The 9,655-nt window shown below is 35.6% G+C and overlaps 1 protein-coding gene and 1 long non-coding RNA gene across 2 annotated transcripts in view; one reads left to right on the forward strand and one right to left on the reverse strand.

The window, feature by feature from the left end:
* LOC126369945 (scavenger receptor class B member 1-like) overlaps positions 1-5,877 on the reverse strand; it is a 66,801-nt gene extending 60,924 nt beyond the window's left edge. Inside the window, exon 1 of the mRNA XM_050014546.1 lies at positions 5,752-5,877. The gene's annotated coding sequence lies outside the window, so the exon portion shown is untranslated. The remainder of the gene's footprint in view (positions 1-5,751) is intronic.
* On the forward strand, positions 970-2,653 carry LOC126370023 (uncharacterized). Its single transcript, XR_007566796.1, has 2 exons — positions 970-1,139; positions 2,031-2,653. It is a non-coding gene; the product is annotated as an uncharacterized LOC126370023 (long non-coding RNA).
* Positions 5,878-9,655: the final 3,778 nt, after the last annotated feature.

Genomic DNA, 9,655 nt, shown 5'->3' on the forward strand with positions numbered 1-9,655 from the left:
TTAGTAAAGCCGTATAGAAAATTGTGTGAAAATTATAACCTAACACTTTTTCTGAAAATTAAAGGGAAATGATTAATGGATTTAATCGACCAGTTAATTAGACAAGGAAAAATCGTACATGACATTATACTTCTTAATTAGCGGGCACAGTGTTGCCGTATTATATTATATACTATACAACACATAATACTAATTATATTTGTTCACATCACTAAGGGCTATGAACCTTTCTGGCATATCTCAGTGGCGCCACCTAGCGGATTTTTTAAAACTGCGGCGCACGATGAAACCTGTGCAAATCGATAGGGGACACTTGTCTGAACAAAAAAGCTTTAATGGACCTATGCTCTAAAGTGTCACGTTTTCAAGATATCTAGCTTGAAAGTTACGAAAAGTGTCGTATGGATAAATCGATTTTACTATTTATCTATATACAATCGTAATATAGTGACAAAGTGATTGATTATACATGAAACATTATTTAATATACAACATATTTATCTTATTGAAAAAATGAAATTAATAAATACTTGCAACAACATTAATGGTTTTTGTCTTTGCTACATTATATAGGAAGTACATAGGTACTTAACTGTGCACACCTTATCTAAGGTTACTAATTGCAAACTGAGTTTATCAGTTTGTGTTATGTATGATATAGGCGTCATTTACTCCTTAACTTGATTTTACTTGACACAACGATAGGATCTAATGAAATATAAAATAAAGTTTACATTTTTATAAACGCAATGCGTTTAGTGCGGCATCATTAGTACTCGTTAAAAAGCAGAATTCTCGAAGTTTGAGAAATCTGTGTAAGAGAAACAAAATGGTGTACTTATTAACTGCCATTTTGCTTTCTCGTTTAATTCCAGGAACTACGAAAATGGAGGTCCTTTGTTTAAAGTTGCACGAATTTCTATTATTTCGGCGGAATCAACAAGGATACAATAAGTGTGAGTGAGACAACATCATACAATAAATACAATAGGACGATTGGCAGCCGGGTGAACTTTCAGTCAGTTTGCCACTTTCATCTTCAACGTGCGCACGCGCTTTTCTCTGTTCTGAGACTCTATCCTGTTCATTCTGTTGTATTTGTTACCACTGTTGAGTTTGTTAATATTGCTCTTGAGTTTGTTAGTATTTTTGTTGACTTTGTTAGTGTTATTGTTGAATTTGTTGTTGTTGTCTTGGCAAGATGTCCAGTCATGTTGGTGCCAAGCAATGTTTTTTGTTGTGGTGTAAGCACTGTTCGTGGCCCGCGCCGAAGATCTCGGCGTCCTATATAGTCTTACTTGACAACTGAAGATTATATTGCTAGGCACCCCAACATCCTGAATTATGCTCGCCACTTATTTGACGATCGAGAGCTAAGTAATCTTATTTGAACATTGCAAAAATTAAAAATCTCAGTATGCAGTGTATCTGGTATCTATATTATAGTCCCTGGTCAGTATAATACATAAAATGACAATGTATAATTCGGCTCGTTTCTCAATCGTGCTTTTCATAATCGAAATGTCATATGAAAAAAAATTCGTGTATGAAAATAATATATATCCTACTTTATCGAAGCTCTCATTATGTAGCGTCTTAGACGGAGTGTAATCAACGCAAAACATTTTTAACAGAAAGTCGTCAACTTATCTCTATTATAATTAGCCAGAGATAGCTCTTACGCCAAGCGTATCACTTGTGTACCAGACTTACGCTTTCAATAGATTTTATAGCCAACTATTACCACTTAATTATGTATAATAAATGATATTTGCATTTTTTGTAACAGTAGAGAGTAATCAGTTCATATTAATGCAAGCACAACGGTAAGGCTGTTTTTTCATCTGACATGTGCTACGTTGCTAGGTTTAATATCCACCAATCAGATAATTGGGTCTGATTCTGATCGGCACAATGAACCCGATTGTAGGGTATGCAACGTAGCATCTAGCATGTTACTGGTGGAAACGCAGTCTAAATGTGACGTACTTACTTCATTATTGATGGAACAGTATTCTTATCGTTTCCAGCTAACTACGCAATACCGAATATGCCACATTTAAAAGAGGAAGTGAGGATTGCTTGCGCCCTAATAAATGCCTTCGGAAAACGGGTGACAGATCACCCACTCGTAAATGAAATAAGCAACGATATATACCTTAAGCACGACGCCCCAAACTATCTGTGCGAGTTTGTAATACAAAACAATTTAAATCAACGCAGAGCCGCTTTCCAAGCTATGAACTCAAGTGAAGGCTTTCAACAGTTTCCCATCTTATCATATGAGGATCTGTTGATAATGTCTCTGGGGCCGTATCAAGTGACGCAGGCAAGAAGCTACTATGGCGAACACCTAAAAGAAAACGGAACGTTTTTCATTGAAGTGTATGAAGATTTTGAAGTTGACTATAATTTAAATCAATACAACTTAGTAGTTTGTGATCCTTGGCTGACAAGAGCTAAAATACTCTCGAGGCACCAGAGCAACAGAATTTATTTTGTATATATCTTGCTAAATAATAGTTTGAAAAACAGAAATAAACTTGTCGGTCACTATTGCAGCTGTATAGTTGGAAAACGGACACTCGGGTGCTATGCTCATGTCATGTGCATAGTTTGGTATATGGGATGGGCTCGGCACCAAGAAATTCAACCCCCTGCTGCCTTTTTAGATCAAGTTATTATTTCTGATGAAGAAGAAGATTGATTATTCAAGAAGACTGATATTCATTATCCTAATAGGTACGAATTTGTATAAAAAAAGCCTATTTGTTATAAGTATATATGTCACCGTAAAATTGTAAATAACGTTAGATTATAATCTATCTCGCGAGATTGTGAACTGTCGAAAAATTGTGAAACGTAATATACTGCTTACAATTTAACGTATTATTATTCGTCAGATTATAATCTATCGAAGTAAAACTGTTAAATCACAATCTTACAATTGTCAAATTGTCAACTGTCAACTGGCTGTCCCTGATTGGTCGGCCTTACAGTAGACCGTTCTGTGTCCATAGAGTTAGGAATAAAACACAGGTGTCAGTCAAATAAAATAAATGCTCTTCAAGATTGTGAAATCAAGTACGTATTTATTAATTATTTAGTAAGTAATCAATAATTCTGACATCACATGGTAAGAAAAAATGTATAAAAATTAAAAAATCTGAAACGTATCATTCAGTATACTTTTCGTGTGTAAGATAAACATGCTGGCGGCATTGGGGTGGCCCAAGGGCCACCCCCGCCGCACCCTAACCTACTGTTATGCCTTGTAAAAATTATGACAAAACACTATTATTCTAAAAAAGAATTATGGATATCTATTTATTAATCCCAAAAATAAGTTATACCTAACAAACCAGTATTCCTAGATGTTATTACGGGAAAGTAAAACTATTATGCTAAAAAACGTTATGCAAAAAGGATTATGATAATTAAAATTATGACAAAAATATTTATGCATTTTAAGAGAATCCCAAATTAACATTATGCTCACTCTAATAGTTTTGTAACTCTATGGTATAGCACGCGAGGTGCGTTTCGTATATCACAATTTGACGGTTTCACTTCGATAAATTATAATCTACCGAAAAATAATACGTTAAATTGTAAGCAATATGATACGATTCATAATTATTCGACAGTTCACAATCTCGCGAGATTCAAATCGATAGATTATAATCTAACGTTATTTACAATTTTACGGTGACATATACACTGTATGTATTCAATAACAATTAGTATTGATTTTATTTTAAGCAAAATATAAATAACTATATGACTACTTTTACGATGTTTTATTTCATACTTATAAAAACACAACTAAGAAAATCGATGAATAATTGAACAATGTGTTCATGTAATATGATTGTTATGAACTAAACAGCTTAAGGTCCCGTTGCATTGAAGGCACACACCCCGTTGGTGTGTCTATACGAACTAGGTATGTTCCATACACTGCTGTAAAGTAAAGTAGTCCTAAAAGCGAATTTTCACACCCCACCTGCTTTCACTGTGATTAGACATTTAAGCTGCCTTTCATTGAATAAACATAAAAACTCAAAAAGTGTGAAATTGTTAGACAATCATAGCAAATAACTTTGAGCGTGATTACCACGAGAATAAGTCATGAGCTGTACATCTCACGACGTGTTTCTGGATTTCTTTTATGTTACACATAAAAGTAAGTTATAGATATTTATTTTACCTATTTTCTATTTATTTATTTTTCAATAAAGTAAATATGTGGTATATTAAACACTAATATTCCATGCATAATCACTTAGTCACTATATTCCAATTGCATATAAAAGTAAAATCGATTTGTTCATACAACACTTTTCGGAACTTTCAAGCTAAATATCTTGAAAACGTGACGCTTTAGAGCATAGGTTCATTAAAGCTTTTTTGTTCAAAAAAGTGCCCCCTATCGATATGCACAGGTTTCATCGTGCGCCGCAGTTTTAAAAAATCCGCTAGGTGGCGCCACCAGGCTATGCCAGCCTCCATAGTGAAATGTTCAATGCCCTTTAATAGCCACGCTCTTATCGGTGTAGCATTCTCCATGCTACTTTTAAAGCAACGGATGAGACTTGCACAGGACTGGAAAGGGTGGTATGACTTCTCAGTCCTCTCGGAGGCCTATAGCTGTGGATACAGGTTGAGTAGATACTCGTAGATAGATAGAACTTTAGAAAGCTCTTAGAGAGACACACTCCGTAAATTCAATTATAGTACCTATTACGTATTTTAATTATTCATTCACATACTATTGCAGTAGTAGTAAAACCCCTAAAAAAGTAATAGTAAAACTCACAACTTGGTCTGACAAATAAGAAGCGCTGAGAAGTATCACAGTAAGTAATGCTTTTTAAGTTCAACCCCTAGTTGGAAGCTAATCTGGACTCAGGGGAGAATCTCGGCTCTGAGAAGGTTATGTCGGAGTGAAGCAACCCAGAGATCGATCGAAAGGCGAAAAATATCGAACACGCCGGCATTGTCACGTGTCGAATGCAATGTTATTATTCAGTACCAATGTTCAATTTAAGGAACCCAATTAGAGGAACCTAATTTGATAAAAATAAATAGAAATAAGATTTATCAGTACTGGCAAATATATTTATTTGTCACGATAATGTTCGTTTTAATAAATAGTAATAATATGGATGAAACAGTTATTGTATCAATTATCCATTATATTTTTGTTGCAATAATGATTATTAATTGTTAATATTATTATTTATTATTGTTTTATCATTTCGAAGAGAGTTATTAATAACCGCTTTTGATAATTTATGTTTTGTTGTTATTACTAAAGTGTGCTACTTTTTATTTGTTTCAATAAAAAGATAAACATTTATTTTTCAACCGAGTATATTAATATAGATACAACCGTCGTGCGTGTATTTCAATAAAGTTTGTGCGTGTTTTTGTTATACTTACTTTATTATAATTGTGTTTTATTTACTTTAATTAAAATGTCGTAAATTTTATTAAAAATGTTTAAATTTATTATTTTACCAAGTTTATTATTATTGAATACTAAAAACAGATAATATTTTATTTATGAAATAAATATTTTAAAATTAGTACCTGGGTAGACACAATGCATAAAATATTGTATATTTTAAGTAAAATTAAGAAAATTTGTTTTATTTACTTACCAATAATAATAAATTAATAGTAAAAATATGAATTTAACTAGATTTATTTAACAATAATGAATAAAGTTAACACAGTCGCACTTACCTAATAACACCTTATTCGAAAAACTTGAAAAAAAAAAAAACAAAATCACAATTTTTTTAAATCACAACACCACCGAATTCAGCCAGTAAGGTCTGACTTGCGCGCGCGCTTGTTGGATACAACTGACAGGAGGCGCGACACGATATGCTTTATAAACAAACTCGGCTAAACGCCTTGCAATTCATTAGGGGTCCGTATTGGGAATTTGTTTACTATTCATTAGTATAATAGCTGTTATTTTTAGTAAATGAAAATAATAATATTCACTATAAGCCTTTATTGCGCTATCTCTAGGCGGCAATACAAAAGTCAAAGTTGACAGATGTCAACATAAAAAACACATTCGTTTAATAAACAACTTGTGAACGGCATGTTCAGTTACACATCCGAAACAATAGCTATCCTAGAATACTGCCGGGTATGTCCTAAAATCCGACAGAGAGAAGTGTCTTTTCTAACATGATGAACAATAGATATGGGCTGTAGGTTGATTCCTTGTCACCCGTAAGGTTCAATATTGAACGGTGGCTGCAAGTTTTATTTACTTTCTTGTGTTTCTGTCATCACATTAGGGATTTTGGCGTGAGTTTATGCACGTATGTATGGCCTATAGGAAAAAAGAAGTTGTACAACTGACCTTCGACTTATTCGGGCTAATTTTGAGAATTACTGAATGGATATGCATGCAGTTACGATCTTTCACTAAGTGTACATTAATTCTCTGTCCAGTGCTGGGGAATATTGGTATATTATATACCTCTCAACGAAACCAAACCAACCAAATACTAAATTGAAGATGTCCTTAGAAAAGGTTTAATACGATCTACTCTGAACCGGCGTGCGTTTATGAAGCGATTGATGAATGTGGAGGAAGCAAGAGAAGTGTGTCAGGATCGAAGCAAATGGAATTCTATAGTCTCTGCTTACCCCGGTGGGAAATAGGCGTGAGTTTATGTATGTATGTATATATATATACCTCACATTATTTAAAGGCTGCGCTATTTTGGGTGCATTTATCGCCATTCCTCTCTTGTCTGCGCCAAATCCTTTACCTCCTGGTACGACACGACCTGCCCCTTCTCTTTTTTTCTTTCATAAATGTTCTCCTAGGTCTACCCCTTCCTCTCTTTCCCCCAATTTTTCCTTCTATGATGTTCTTTATAAAAGAATCGAGTCGTATCAGGTAGCCAATCATATTTGTCTCTCTCCGGTTCTTTAAAGTATCTATTACGATTTTATTTTCTTCAACTCTTTCCAGCGCTTTTTTATTTGACACCATTTCAGTTCAGCTTACCTTCCGTCCTTCGAAAACATCACATATCAAATGCTTCCAACCTCTCTTTGTCTGTCTGGTATATTATGGAAGCTCATTATTTTGTGAGCAGGTAGAGTGGACGGTCAGAGCCGTGGCAGACCAGTTGGCAAAAGGCTTGACTCTAAATATGCTCCACACACTTAACAGGATCGCGAAAAGGAGAAAATATATTTGTTTGTGGCCTGCCCGACTTCCAAGCGGTCACCTTGTATGTCACATGCTATGTAATATAGAATTAACTGTTCTTACTTTGGGATTGTGTGTGCTTCGGAGGGCACGTTAAGCCCGGCGGCATCGGCACGTTGGTCCCGATTATTACTTACTGATGTATGTTAGTAGTCGTTACATGACTCATGTCAGGGGCCTATGGCGGCTCAGTAATAACCCTGACACCAAGGTTGATGGGGTTGGTAATCCACCTCATCCAGTCGACACGATAGAAGAAGAGACTTTGGGATTTGTATATTATGTATTTTTCTGGTGAACTGTTGTGTTGGGTTAAGTCAATAAGTTACAACTGTTAAATAATTTACGAATTTGACTTCGAATACATGTTTCGATCATACACGATTCTCAAGTTATCTGACATTTTAAGTTCTAGTGACAAGAATTTTGCCTATGTACGCAAGTAAATAAATAACAAGCCACATAATAAAAGAAAGAAATTAGTATTTTTAATCTTTAATATTTTCTGTGAAGCTCATCTCAGTTAAGGATAAAAATCCGATTAAGTAGATACGGAACCCAATCTCAATAAGTCCGTTACTGCCTCCGCCATTTATTATTTAAAAGTTCATGACGTCTGTAAACGGGTCTCAAAATTAATAAGTTTACATTTTTTTTATACTTAGTCTAACTTATTTACATACAAGTTATATAATAAAAGTAAACTTATATATACTATAACACTGTTCTACGTTAATGGTGAATCATTTATGGTGAATTAAGGATTCAAGGCTGGTTTATAAGTTTTTAGTACTCGTAAGTCTTTGACAATGTTGTTTAACATTGTCAGTTTAATAAGTTAATATGCTTTGAAAGTTAGCCGAAGACAAAACCTTAATTTAATCTACTATTTATAAAAAAAAACATCTATATTATCTAAACTTACTAACATCAGTAAGTAGTAACCGGGACCAACGCCTTAAAATGCCCGCCGAAGCACGGATCTTCTTACTTTCGGACAATCAAATGATCAGCCTGTAATGTCCTAACCAAACTAGGGACCACAAAGTATTTTTTGTGATATGTCCCCACCGGGAATCGAACCCAGGACCTCCGGATCATGAGCCCAACGCTAACCCACTGGAAGAACGTTATCTGACCCAAGTATTCTCGACAACATAGTGCAATATTTGCCCATACAACTCTATTTTTAAATTGGTGCTATTGGTCATAATTTTTGTGTTTTTGATCGATTCATCTCAAGTCCCACCTCAAGGCTCGCCTCATTTAGCTCGTCCAGCATAATCTCGAGCTTTTTGGCTGAAGTGGAGAACAGGACGATGTCGTCTGCAAATCCTAGGTTAGTGAGTTTCTTGCTTCCACTTCTATGCCCTTGGACATCCAGTCTGGTTGCAGTTTTCGGAAAAATCTTCCAAAGTTTTTTTTTGCCTTTGGTTTGCTCTTGGCCCCAGACTTGCCCGAAGGCATTGACGAGGCCTAAGATGGAGCGTAAATAGTTTAAGGGATAACAGGTGGTTTTGTTTTTTGGTGTGATTTGCCGCAGGTGGCATTAACTACTTGGCCGGACAAATGGGGAGCGCTGAAGGCTCTCAACCGGAACGTTTAAGACAACAGGCCTGAGGGTGCCCAGTTGGGCGCGAACCTCGGCTCAAGGCGTCGTCTGAGAGGAAAAAATATTTGAAAGAATTAATCGACTCTAGTGGGTCGATAGCGATAAGTGCTGATGTCGCGAGCTGATTGGCTGCCTCTATGACTAGAGGAATCGGGTCGCCGGGGTCGTACTTAACTGGTCGCCTTGTTGTACTTCTCTATCGACATCGAAGGAGACCCCGTGTCCTGTATCTTTATTGTGGCCGTGCTCATAATGTTGAAGAGTTACACATAAGTTGGGTCAATGTATTGATTGAGAATGGTGAAAAATATCGCGGTATGTGAAACACTGTCAAACGCCTTAGCGTAGTCAACAAAGGCCTTATTACGCGTTGAATTATTGATCAATTGATTGTAATCCTGGAAACTACGTGATATCAATTCATAAAGTCGAATTCAGCTGTCCAGAAAGCCGGGACTCATTAGTGACACTATAAAACTTGATCATTCAATATAATAATAGGTTCATACATACATAAACACACCCCTATTTCGCACCAGGGTAAGCAGTGACTCTGGAATTCCATTTATTTCGATCGTGACGTCTCTTGCTTCCTCCACAATCTTCAATAGTTTTATATATGCACGCCTGTTCAAAGTAGTAGGTCAATGTACGTCCTTCTAGGTCTTCCTCTGCCAGCCCTACCACCAACCTTAGGTTTATATACCGGTTTTGTAATCCTATTATCCTTCATCCGCTCTACGTGTCTAAACCAACTTAACATTCCATTCTCAATCTTAATCCACTATATT

The sequence above is a fragment of the Pectinophora gossypiella genome, chromosome 10 (assembly GCF_024362695.1).
Source record: "Pectinophora gossypiella chromosome 10, ilPecGoss1.1, whole genome shotgun sequence".
Taxonomy (NCBI): domain Eukaryota; kingdom Metazoa; phylum Arthropoda; class Insecta; order Lepidoptera; family Gelechiidae; genus Pectinophora; species Pectinophora gossypiella.